Below are 12,310 nucleotides of genomic sequence, written 5' to 3'. Positions count from 1 at the left end.
CAACCAAGATCGGATATAGCTGGTTTTCCGCGAAATCTATTGCAGTAGAGCGACGCTCCACGTATGGCCCCCGAGAGCACGTCTCCGCAGGCCGAGGGTCGGAGTCCGGGTACTCGACCAAGCGATGTATTGACATTCGAGAACACCTGATTTGATTGGTCCCCGGCCTTCTGTCTGAGTCTTCGCATCAACTCTTGCTTCACGGAGCAGCATCGGCTAGATCCTAAAGACTATGCCAATTATGCCCCTTCTATGCTCAAATACCAGTAAGTGACTCGGGTCGTGTCGTAAATGCCTTGGCTTAACTGATCGATAGTCAAATCCCGGCGAGTGCGCGATCGATCGAATCTCCTGCGACGAGCTTAGCTTTTGCAAACATTCTCGTATAATAATTCATTTTCTTCAGGTGAAAGGCCTTAAAGACATTAAGTAGAATCCACACAGTGGCGCTTCGATAAGTCTTCAGAGCCACCAGGGCATTGCCTTTTAGGCAAGAATAGACTTTAAGCTTCGCCGACCGAAGCCTTTGGGCTTTATACGTATTTGTTTTACTCATGCAAATGCAATCATAGTCTAAGTGTGACATAAGCGAAGATGATAAGCCTATAATATAAGGTGTTCAATAGGTTCAATTCCTACTGTATCAAAAAAAATGCATTGAATGGATGCCTGGGCATTGAGAAGGAAGGACGCTTTCAGCAGCGAAAGGCCATGGGGAGATATTGTTTAGAATCCATGGATCTCCGTTCGGGAAACCGTATTTGAGCCCACTGGGCCTGCCGTATGCTGTGGCTTCGTTTTGAATTGAAATAACTTAGCGAACTGAAACATCATTACAGCTAAAGGAAAGGAAATCAACCGAGACTCCGTTAGTAGCGGCGAGCGAACATGGATTAGGCAAAGAAAAGGGAAAAAACTGTTTTCTCGAACCCCTAAAAGAAAAGGGGAAGACTTGCGGAAAAGGAAGCGTAAGCGCCTGCCTGCTAGGATTTCGAAAGGATTTGAAGATCTAGCCAAAGAGGGTGATAGCCCCGTAGATTTCTATTAGCAAGTCTAATTACTATGATAAAACGCGGATACTGTATTTAAATGACGATTGCTTTATACGCAATAAAGGGGGACCACCCCCGTGGCCTAAGTATTCCTCAATGACCGATAGCGTACTATAAGTACCGTGAGGGAAAGGTGAAAAGACCCCGTCATATACCGGGAGTGCAATAGAAAACTTAAAATTCGATGCAAACCATCAGTCGAAGGAGCGAGGCTGAGAGAGCATGATAGCTTTCTCTAATGAAGCCACTAGTGTTCAATAGAACGCATACGCGAGGCTAGGAAGGTATGATAGCTTTTTTTAGTGAAGTTACTAGGATTCGATAGAACTCTTGAGCAGAGCTTAGCGTTGTCGGCTTTTGCTTAGCATAATTATGACTTTAACGGCGTACCTTTTGCATAATGGGTCAGCGAGTCAATGGAAACAGCGGCTTAAGCCATTAGGTGCAAGCACAAGGAGACAAAGTTCCTGTGTTGTTTTTATTGGACCCGAAACCGATCGATCTAGCCATGAGCAGGTCGAATTGAGCTCTCCACAGAGGCCTTGGAGGACCGAACCCACGTATGTGGCAAAATACGGGGATGATTTGTGGCTAGGGGTGAACTAAAGAGCTGTAACTCTGTTGAGGGCCTATGACTAGGCATATGTATGCCTTTTAAGCCTTTTGCCTCATAAGCGTGCGAACGCTTCTTTAATAACTGGCTCATAACGGTGGAACCAGTGAGCTTTTTTAAAGAGGAATGGCCATACCGTGGGAAGTCTACGGGGCTTTTTTTCTTTTACAATCGAGTACCCCAGCTAATGGAATAGATGGAGGGACGTGGGATTTGTTTTAGTCTTATTTTCTGCCCTTTCAGTGGAAAGAGAAGCGCTTTTGGCTGGCATGAGGGATTCGATTTCAGTATCTTCCGGGATCGAAAACTAACCTGTCCCCTTGTCATAAGGGTTCAAGGTACAACTAGCAAGGATCCCGCAGCTTTATTTTGTGCTCTAGAACTTCGTTCCTAGGGAACCTCTTCCGTGGCTATGAGCTCATCGACCCCGTAACGACTGATTTGAAAGATGAAAGCATGTTTGTTAATGCATGTTAACACGCCAGTTCCCATTTTGATCCCATTTGTTTTGAATTAAAGGTTCTCTGGCCATATGCACTAGCGCATTGAAAGTTTATTCGGAAAAAATACTAGACTCTAGAACATATCTTTACTAAACCTGAAGGAAGCCCTTTATAAACAAAAGAAACATAGATGTTTCTAATCGTCAAATCTCCATGAAAAATATTGCGAATTCCAATGAAGGAAGGTGACCTAACAAGGGTCACCTGTCAAACAAAATGATATAAAGCTTGTTTCTTGCTACCATAGCGCAAAAACTGGAATCGTAACGAATGATTGGGTAAGACCTATGAGGACTAGGGAAGCTGAGTGGTTACCAACTTGATTTGTTTATGCCTATTAAAGAACCTTTTGAAGCTAATTCACGGAAAACTATGCGAAACATGCGAAATAACCGGTATATGGAGCGAAAGCGACCAGTGAAAATACGTCGGTTTTTTACTCATGTAAATGAACTGTTTCTTGGCAACTTATATAACTTTTTGAGAGTCTTATTTCGGTTATGGTAGACCAATCAGTTTCCTGTCTGACCGCCAATCCGGAACCGCTCATGACGGTTTCCCGTCGTATGGCTCCATGCATCCGGGAAAAAATGACCAAATGCAGGCTCTTCTTTTTCCTTTCAAAAATGGCGATGTCTATATAGCAATTGCCGCCTGTAGGTTATTTGATTGGTTTTGACTTGTCAACGGCATAAGTTAAGTTAATCTATTTCCACTCATAGTGTCCATTGGCCGTAAAACAAAGAAACACTAAGCACATCGTATACTTTGTGCTTGGAGTTTGACCTAAAAAAAAGGGCTTTGGCCCTTGTCCCTATTCCAGAGATTTCGTCTATCCATCGATATGACTCGCCTATAAAGTTTAATGTTAGCCGAGGGATGGGAGATGGTTTAAACGAAAAGCGATTTTTAAATAGGCCAAAATCCTTGTTGTTTCCAGCCACAAAATCATCTACTTTTTAATCTTTAGTCCATTATAAAGCGTTTGTCAGTCTATTGGCATGGCCATTGGTTACTTACTTTGCCCTTTTGATCATTAAGTTGCCCTAATAGCGCCATAGCAAGATCGACTTGGCATGATTAAGTTTTGATTTTGCTCTCGTTTTGTTTGAAAATCATATGGGCTTCTAGCAAAGCCACATCTTTTATTCCATTTGCACTTGTCGGCAAATTAGATCATATATTTTATTTGTAACAAAGCAGGTGCTCTCTGTGATCTAGAGGCAAGGTATTAGCAGTTCTTTGTCTCTCCTTATCTGCGCACCTTATTTTTATGTGCTAGGGCTTCTTTCGCAATCGGATGCAGGAACATTTTGGCATATCCTAATTATGACTTTAGGGCTTTCGCGTATTGTCCCTTCCTTTTCCTGTCCACCCTATGATTAGCTTTTTTGGGCGCAATCCCAAGAGTGTACAGGGTTCCCCAATTCCAGAACTCCATATCTTTTGCATCGGGCCGTAAGGCTTCTGCTCTACGTCGGAGGTGCGTTCGAAAAACGAAAAGAAACAAACAATCCCTTTTCCTTGGCCTCTGTTCCATGTTATGAACGCAGGAGCCAAAATATTGTCCTGTTTTCTTGTCTCGACGCTTCATATGCTAGGGCTGTGGTTCCCTGTTATCTGTTTTAGCTTGGTTTAGCCTTCGGGGTTGTAATATGGAAATTGAGTATTCATCGTGCATGGGAATACCTGAGTTCATAAAACGGAAATAAGTTTAATGATTACTAAGCGCACCCTTGCTTGAGATTAAAAACTCCCTACTTTCGCCAGGTTCCGAATCTCTTGATTGCCCAGCTTTATGCCTTTGGATGCCATTCTCGTAGTTAACATATGAACATGCTGTTACCCTGTCTTCAAGGGAGGAGGACTTTCACCTTCATGAAGACCTAGTTCGCTCATTCCGCCATCCGAGTTTGGATGAATGGGAGACGAGCGCACAGATGTGACCTGAAGTTGGTTTTGCGCTGTGAACAGGTCGCACTATCCGATCAGAAAGGGTTATATCTTGACAAATGGCTTTATAGGGCATTCGTTTTGGTTCATGTTTAGCATAAAGCTTTCATGGTTTTTGATCCCATATGTTCTTGTTAGATGCCCATATGATTTTCTTTAATAAAATATGACTTAACCTTGACGTACAATTTAAGCTTTTTTCGCAACCCTTCCATTTGCCTCTTCCATATCTGAACAATTTGGTACGTTTTGAGTGTGGCGCTTAAAGCAAGTCCCTATTCGAATCCTAAAAAACTCATATTCATGGCATTGACATTTACTTTTATAATGTCCCCTAGAAGCATATGAAATCATGTGCGTAAGCACAAAAAGCTCAGGACCAAAGGTTTGCTTTGTATGAACTAGCTTATTTGCAAACGAGGCTTACTTTTGTGCACGGAATTTTCTTTTTGGGTTTGCTTGCGAGATTCATTACATTTGTTGCTTCAGCTTATTTTTCTTTTCGTAAAGAAACAAAATCGGCAAAACCAACAAACAGAGAGCTTTAAGGCTGCCTGTGAAAAAGAAGGCAAGCGAAGCCGTCCTATGCGAATGTTTATTTTAATGACAGTAAAGCCTTCCACAAACGAGACTTTCCAAAGCAATTTGCAACTCTCTGGCCTAAAGGAGGCCCATGAGCTAAGGGTTGGGATAAGGATAGTTATTTGGACTGAAAGACGAGAGCCGGGTGGCCATCAATATATTTTCAATTTACTTTGCCTTAGTACCTAACTTACGGGTAGCTGGATTAAGGAATGGGCCATTTAGAATTGCCGAAGAAAGTCAAAAGTCTAATGACTATTTCCTTGCATTCGGATGGACTTAATGATTTACTGCCTTAATTAATTGGTTTAGCTAAGACAACTAAAGGCCTGTGACATATCATATAGTGAAGAACCATTGACTTTGCTTAAATGAGTTTTTTAACCTGACCAGGTTAAACTTTTAACTAAACGCAAAAATATCTCGTTTTAGCCATTACGGGTCCGAATGGTTTGAGCCTCCAAAGCCGCTCCGACTGGATAAGAAAATAGCCTAATGTCTAAGGGTAGTAGAAAATTAAAAGATAGCGAAGTTATCATCTATTTAGAGACGAGCGAAGAGCAGAAATGATATAAGGGCAACGCAAGACATTCCGCTTGCACGGTGTTTGTTATTTTAAAAATGGTAGTTTCGTTTGTGCGAGTTGTTTGATATATTTTTATATCGTTTAAGATTTAATCATTCTTTAATGCTCAAACAATTAAAATTGCATGGGAAGGAGGATTTATGAAGTTCTTGCCAATATCAGATCTTAAGGATCTATTGTTTCGACTAGAAAGTTTATTTGGCAAATCGACCTAAAATATCATAGTTTCTTTTTTGTGCTGTTTTGTAGATATAATTGAAACTTAATATCAGTGTTTAGGCATTTTAGTTATTCTTAAACTCATTAATCCTCATATGATTTAATATGGCTAAAGAAAAAAAATAAATTTCCATACAGGGGTTCCGGATTAGCTTAATTGGTAGAGCAATGGACTGTTAATCCATAGGCTGTAAGTTCGAATCTTGCATCCGGAGTTTAAAAAGAAATAAGCAAAATAGGGATGGGATTTAATTAATGAGAGCTAGTCTGCGCTTTTACGTTTTCTAAGTGCTCTGATTTCATATCCTGGATAACGGGAATGTATCTTTTTCTTAATATATGTTGTCCTATTTTATCGGCAAATGTTAAAGCTCCGATTATTGGCTTATCTTGGCAAGGATTTAACCTAACGCATATATGATAAGCACTTTCACTGTATATACATTTAAATACAATAGTATGTTAATTACTTTAGTTTGCGTGGTAAGACCGTTTAGTTGATTTAATTGTCTGCAATGTAATAGAGGTGTTCATGGGTTTGAATGTTATTTTATTTGCTAGGCTTTTTTCAATATGCAAATTAAGCTTTCTGTTTGATGGCCTTGCCATATGGGGCTTATGGCATGATCTGTGGGGTAAAGGATTGAGTTTTCATATCTGCTGTTCTCTTTTAATGCTTGCCTTGTTTGTTGGGCGAATAAATGATAGGTTTGTTTGCTTTGCTATCGTTTAGTTTTTGGCTTTTTGTAATTAACAAGATGTAGTAAAAGAATCGGTTAAGCTTCTATCCCTGCTCTAAGTACAATCCATTTGTTATTTGGTGAATTTAGGAGCAAATGAGTTATTTTTTAATTGTTTATTGATTTATTAATTGTTGGATCGGCGCTGAAAATAAGCAGTTTCCGCTGCGCAGAAAGAAACTTTATGGGCTAGCTTGAATTTCCGTACATGACAGTTTGCTGCCTGGAAGGAAAAGCGTGATGGCTTGTAATTTGTCAAAGATGCACGGCGCACTGCTTAAGAGTATTTTAGTGAAACTAGAGATAAGAAAATTAGCACTATCATTATGAGAAATACGGATACGGGAACTTACTATAGGTAAAGAATCACGAGTTTTTCTTTGATTTTTCCTTTCGCAAACAAAAATAAATAAGATTTGGCTGATGTGATAATGATATTCACTACTACTTCAAACGCACCAAGGTAGACATCATAGTCAGCATTCATAGATAGGAAAAACTGATTAATTCCGGGATGGATAATAGTTGGTAGATCCCACCCGCCTAAGTAAAGAACCGTTACAAATAGCGACGAAACCAAGAGATTTGGGTAGGAACCGACATAAAATAATCCGAATTTTATTCCTGAATATTCGGTTTGATAACCTGCTACTGATTCTTCCTCCGCTTCTGGCAAATCAAATGGCAATCTTTCGCACTCGGCTAACGAAGAAATGAAGAAAGCTATGAAACCTATAGGTTGGCGCCGTTCCATCCAAATATACCATACTTGGATTGGTTGTCGACTATATCAACTGTACTTAGACTTCCAGATAAGGATAGTCGACAGTTTGGTTGTATTTTACCGTCTCTGATTCGAAACCGTACATGAAGCGTTGTATTCATACGGCTCCTCATTGGTTATTTCAGAGGGAACCCATGCTCGATATTTTAATAGCACAGTGGAATTGCATAGAAAGTTCCAATCTGAACCAACGGGATTCCGTTCGCCACAAAGAATGATTGCTTCTGGATCCATCTCAACCTTCTCAGTTTTCTTTTCAATACAAAAAGAAAATATATTTCTTAATAAACCTTTTTTCATACATATTTCTACCAGTCGATGTTCACTAACAACTTTTTGTTTAGTTAGAGATATAGAAAAAGGTTGAATAGAAAACAGAGTCAGCTTAACAAAGAGATGTTAAGTATCATTTATTTGATTTGTATCCAAAAATGAATGAAAAGATTGTCAGAAGGATTATTTCGTCCTAGATAATCATAATATGAGTGGATAAAAAGATGCTCGAGATTGGGATTTCAAATTGGGTACTCCTCAGTTATTCCTACCCTAACTGAGTTCCCATCCAAAAAAAAAGGGGGGTCAATTTCTTTTTAGATCATTCTGATGGCAAAGATAAAGGATTTTTATACCAAGGGCTAAAGTAGTTTGGAAATAAGAATACATGCAAAAAAGCTAGAAAAGGGCATGCTACAGAAACATGGTTAATTCTGTTCAGTTAAGGAGTCACTAAGCATATTATATGAAAGTTATCTCTGTTGATTGAGATGAGGCAACTTTTTTACGAATCAAAGTCTCCTTAGGCAGCCGACAACCTACAGTTATCTTTACATTCCTGTGTTCGTTGATAGAACAAATAACTGTATGCTATTTTGTTTTCCGTCAGCTGAGATTGCTTGTTTGCTGAATCAAAGCACCCATCGTATAAAAAATATTGCCTATTCCTTCGAAGATAAAAGACTAAACGACATACCAGTCGGCAGCATTCCAGATCCTCTGGAATGAGAACCATAGGTGATACCGGATAAATCTAGTTAGACGTTTTTCTTGCGGATGATCGAAAGACTCATGGTATCTGCTATATTTAACAATATTTTCAAAAAAAAAATGTAACAACCAACAAAAGCCTATTTTGTTTTTTTATAGCAGCAGAAAAAGAGTCCAGATGTTTGCTTAATTTCAGCGAATTATACCCAATGCGATGCGCAGGTTCTGAGCCTATAGGTCTCTCACATTTCATTTGATGCGAAATGGAGTGGATTATCGTCTAGTGAATTTATTATTTGAGGCAGGACATATCACAAGATTTCCACAAAAAACACATAGCCGCGATTTTAGCGATTGATCTGCTTCGCGAAAGCTAAGGCTAGATAGCGGCACTTGCATCTATAAAGCTTAGTCCATCCTTTCAAGAAACCCTGTTACCAATCTAAAGCAAGTTGTTGGGGTAAAGAGCCGTATGCGCGGTGACGTGCTTGTATGGTTCGGAGAGAACTCAATGTACACCGACGGATTGGTGGAATAGTTTAACTCTTTATCCCAAATATGCTTCTCTAGGAGCATTATGATCTGCTGCTTAAATGGTTTCTTATGAAGTATCTATTGGTCCTATTATCATTACTGTACTAATTTGTGTAGGTTTTTGTAATTTAAGTGAGATTGTTATGGCGTAAGAGCAGATATGGTTTCGTATTCTCTTGTTTCCTGTATCGATTATGTTTTTTATTTCCTGTCTAGTAGAAATCAATCGAGCCCCATTTGATTCACCAGAAGCAGAGGCTGAACCAGTAGCTGGCTACAACGTGGAATATTCTTTAATGGGGTTTGTTTTATTTTCTTTAGGAGAATATGCTAATATGATTTTAATGAGGTGCGGAGCTTCGCATCTGACATTCGTTAGGCTTTCGCTTTTCGCAAAAGCCAGCGTCTTCTCAAGCAAGGGCCTTATGCAGTAAACCCTTTTGGGCGACGGTTTGAACACAAATAGATTCCGCAAAGCTTTCAAAAGGAAATAGCCTAGTGTGTAAGCACAGCCATGAAGCGCGAACCCGTTTAATGAGCTATCTAGGATTGAAGAGATATCCCAAGTAATTAACCTTATATTCTTTTCCAAATCTATACTATTGAATGCCCATATGGATAAGTGTGCTCTTAAGCTCGAACCCCGAAAAGGTTACCGTAATGAATCTCTTATCGTTTCCGGGTGCGGATACACTTGCACGGATTACAGTTGACGGCTACGAAAACGGCAGGAAAAGAGACAGTACCTGACGTCTAGGGATGAATGTAAACCCATTGGACAGGGATAATCATTTTGGTTCCAGAAAAAAAGATTCACTGGCAATAGTTCACATTTATAAAAAGGCCACAAAACACTATAAGTTACTGAAATGACAGCGAAGCATGCGCTCATGTGTTTGAAACGATTGCAGGCCAAATAGAGCTAATGGTATCTTATGGGCAAATCGGGCCTAGACTATTTAACTTTACCTTCTGTAAGGAATTTGCAAAGACTTGTTTTTTGCTTGAAGGAGATCTCTGCTAAATAAATAAAAAACAAAATACTAAAAAGTGCCCATCATTGGGTATTTCATTTGAGCCCGCAGCGGCATAGATGGCATTGCTTATTTGTAAAGGATCGTTTTCTTTTGGGTGAGGCCAAAACCATAAATCTTTATGCCGATGACTCTTCCAGACCCTTTTAGTTTTGTTTTTTTTAAGCAAGCTTTGTATGGTTGTCAGCAAACTTCAAAGTTTGCGTTGTCTTTCTTATGCCATATATTAGCTAAGTGGTCTAAAGGACTGTGAAGGGAGGCCGATAGATGAAGAAAGTATAGAATTATTTGCTTATCTGTTGCGGCAACTAGATTCTAGTGTTTTTTTTAATCGAGTAGGCCCCTCAATTTGATTTGGTTTCTTTGAGACAGGCTCAAAATGAAGCGCCTATAGCAAGTAATTTTCTTAGTTCACTTTTTGTTGTTATTTCATTTTGAGCTGGCGGGAAGAGAAGTTCTAGATCCTCTCCTGGATGCTCCATACAGGCTCTAAGTCTTACAAGGCAGCCTGAACTTACAATCAATTCCGGCCGTCAATCATCATCAAGACATCCATGCGAGACGGATTGGATTTGACATTGCGTTAATTTGCCGGCTTTTTCTTTTTGGAACGGAGCCGTATGATGTGAAAATGTCATGTACGGTTTTTTGAGAAAGGCCCAAAGGCCTTATTGTATTGGGCCTTTGGTCATAGAGCCACGCCTTTACTCTTCTAGTTTATGTACATTGCTTTTTTTGGGGGGTTGGCCATTTATTTCAAACATTCCTAGTTTTTAGGGGACTTCGGGCACAATCTGGTTCAGTATAAAGGTCATTTTATTTCCGTTTGTACATATACGGGTTTGTGCAGCATTTTTACGATATTGTTATGATTAATTAATGAGACTTGGACGGAAAATCTTCTTGCCTCTTTCATTGGCTTGGGTAGTTTTTATATCTGGTGTTCTAGTAGCTCTTGATTGGCCACCTCAATGAATGGGTTTAACGTTATATCGTGGTGTTGAATTTCACAGTGGGGTTTCGGTCGGAAAGAAACAACGTCCAAACCCCATCGATGTAAACTATGAAAAACAAAAAATATTGAGCGCTTTGCTTGAAAAAGAAATGGAAATGTACATAATACGATAGGCGATATGCGGTTTTTTAAGTCCATTTCCTTTACCCTGGCTTAGCAAATGTTCCTTTCAAGGCAACAGCTATCTGCTAAGTTAGATTCAAGCGACAAGGCAAGCAGTTTTGATACGAATTCTTAATTAAAGGAGGGCTGCTTTCTGTCAGTATCATCGTGTCGAATATTATGTGACAAAATCAGAGTAATCTCTGATTGTTTCCACAACGTTTATTTGGCTTTTTTTAAACACTCAATTTGCTTAGCCGATTAAGGCAAGGCGCAGTCAATGGGTTGTTGCGCACTTCGTTTTGCTAGCTTTAGTTTTCAATTTTATTATGAAGCCTTTGTTGACTATAACTTAAAACCTTCTTACTTTAACCCGAAACTAATATAATAATGAAATAGACAAACATGAAAAACAGAACCTAAAGACATGTAACCAATAATGCACGAAATAATTGCAGCATGTGATGCTAAAGAATGTTGAAAATTGATTAATTTTATGTCTTCAATCAGAAGCGCTTTAATGAAACTTCCTTCAGTTAATACAGTTCACTTTCTACCTTTTTCCATGTAAAGAAATCGGATTCGGACCTTTACCTTTAAAAAAAAGTGCGCTTTAGCATTTAGCTTGATTAACGAAACTTCGACTGTTGGTTTGGTGGTGACAAAATCTTTGTCTTTAAAGCGCTTTGAATCGAGCCTTTTTTCACTATGCCTGGCTTGTCAGATTATTCTATATAGAATGGCTAATCAGGCAATCATGAGCATAGCTTGGCTTGTAACAAAGCCAGTTACCATATACTAGCCAAGGCACAAAAATTGATAATATGTGGTTTGGTTGGAGAATTACCGTAAATATCCTTTCATGGCAAATGGAATGAAATAAAGCAATGTCAACTAAATACCTTTTATTATTTACACAAGTTACTCAATTTGGATCTCTTTTTTGTGATAGAAGCGAAAGCACATGAAAACTATGAATGTTCTGAAAAGAAAAGTCCAATATTCCGCACCAAAGGACCTTTATGATATAATTATTATATGTGGGCAACAATTAAGAAGTTTATATCCATTTCACGCTTTTGAGATAAAATTATGCCGAAATCGCTATAAGATCGATTAATTCTTTCAAAATAGATGAAATATTTTATATCCGAAACAATCGTAGAAGAACTGAGGATTCGTGGCTTTTGGATACTGATATGCTTTAGTTTGATATGGTTTATGTTTTATCTGTTTCCGGAAGAGCTTATTTTTTTACTGGCCAAACCTTTGCTTTATTTAGACTTGTTTTTTATTTGTACACAATTAATGGAGGCATTAAGTACATATGTAATTATATCTTTAATATCACGTCCTTATTTTGTATCTTTTTGTTCGATTCATTAAATCTGGTGCTCTTTGATTTCTAGTTGTTACGAGAGCGGGAGAGAATTTTATAGAAAATTGCTCTACTTAAATGCTTTCTGTCTTTTTTTATCTCCTCTCGTTACTTTTGTCCGGGTAGTTTTTAGTGTTCGGCACTTTTTTTACTGCTTAACCACCATATTTATTGATTTGCTGACAACTAAGTTGTAATCTAAGATTTCTGACTACGCAATGCCAACCGTTT

The 12,310-nt window shown here is 38.8% G+C and overlaps 1 non-coding gene across 1 annotated transcript; it reads left to right on the top strand.

Annotated features, from left to right (window-relative positions):
- The first annotated feature begins 5,650 nt into the window (after positions 1 to 5,650).
- On the top strand, positions 5,651 to 5,723 carry TRNAN-GUU (transfer RNA asparagine (anticodon GUU)). Its single transcript has one exon. It is a non-coding gene; the product is annotated as a tRNA-Asn (tRNA).
- The last annotated feature ends 6,587 nt before the right edge of the window (positions 5,724 to 12,310 follow it).

Source organism: Lygodium microphyllum, unplaced genomic scaffold (assembly GCF_053477565.2).
Source record: "Lygodium microphyllum isolate KBCC unplaced genomic scaffold, Lygodium_microphyllum_v1.1.10 scaffold_42, whole genome shotgun sequence".
Lineage (NCBI taxonomy): Eukaryota > Viridiplantae > Streptophyta > Polypodiopsida > Schizaeales > Lygodiaceae > Lygodium > Lygodium microphyllum.
Note: the sequence above shows the minus strand (reverse complement) of the source record. Positions and strands in the feature narration are given on the sequence as shown.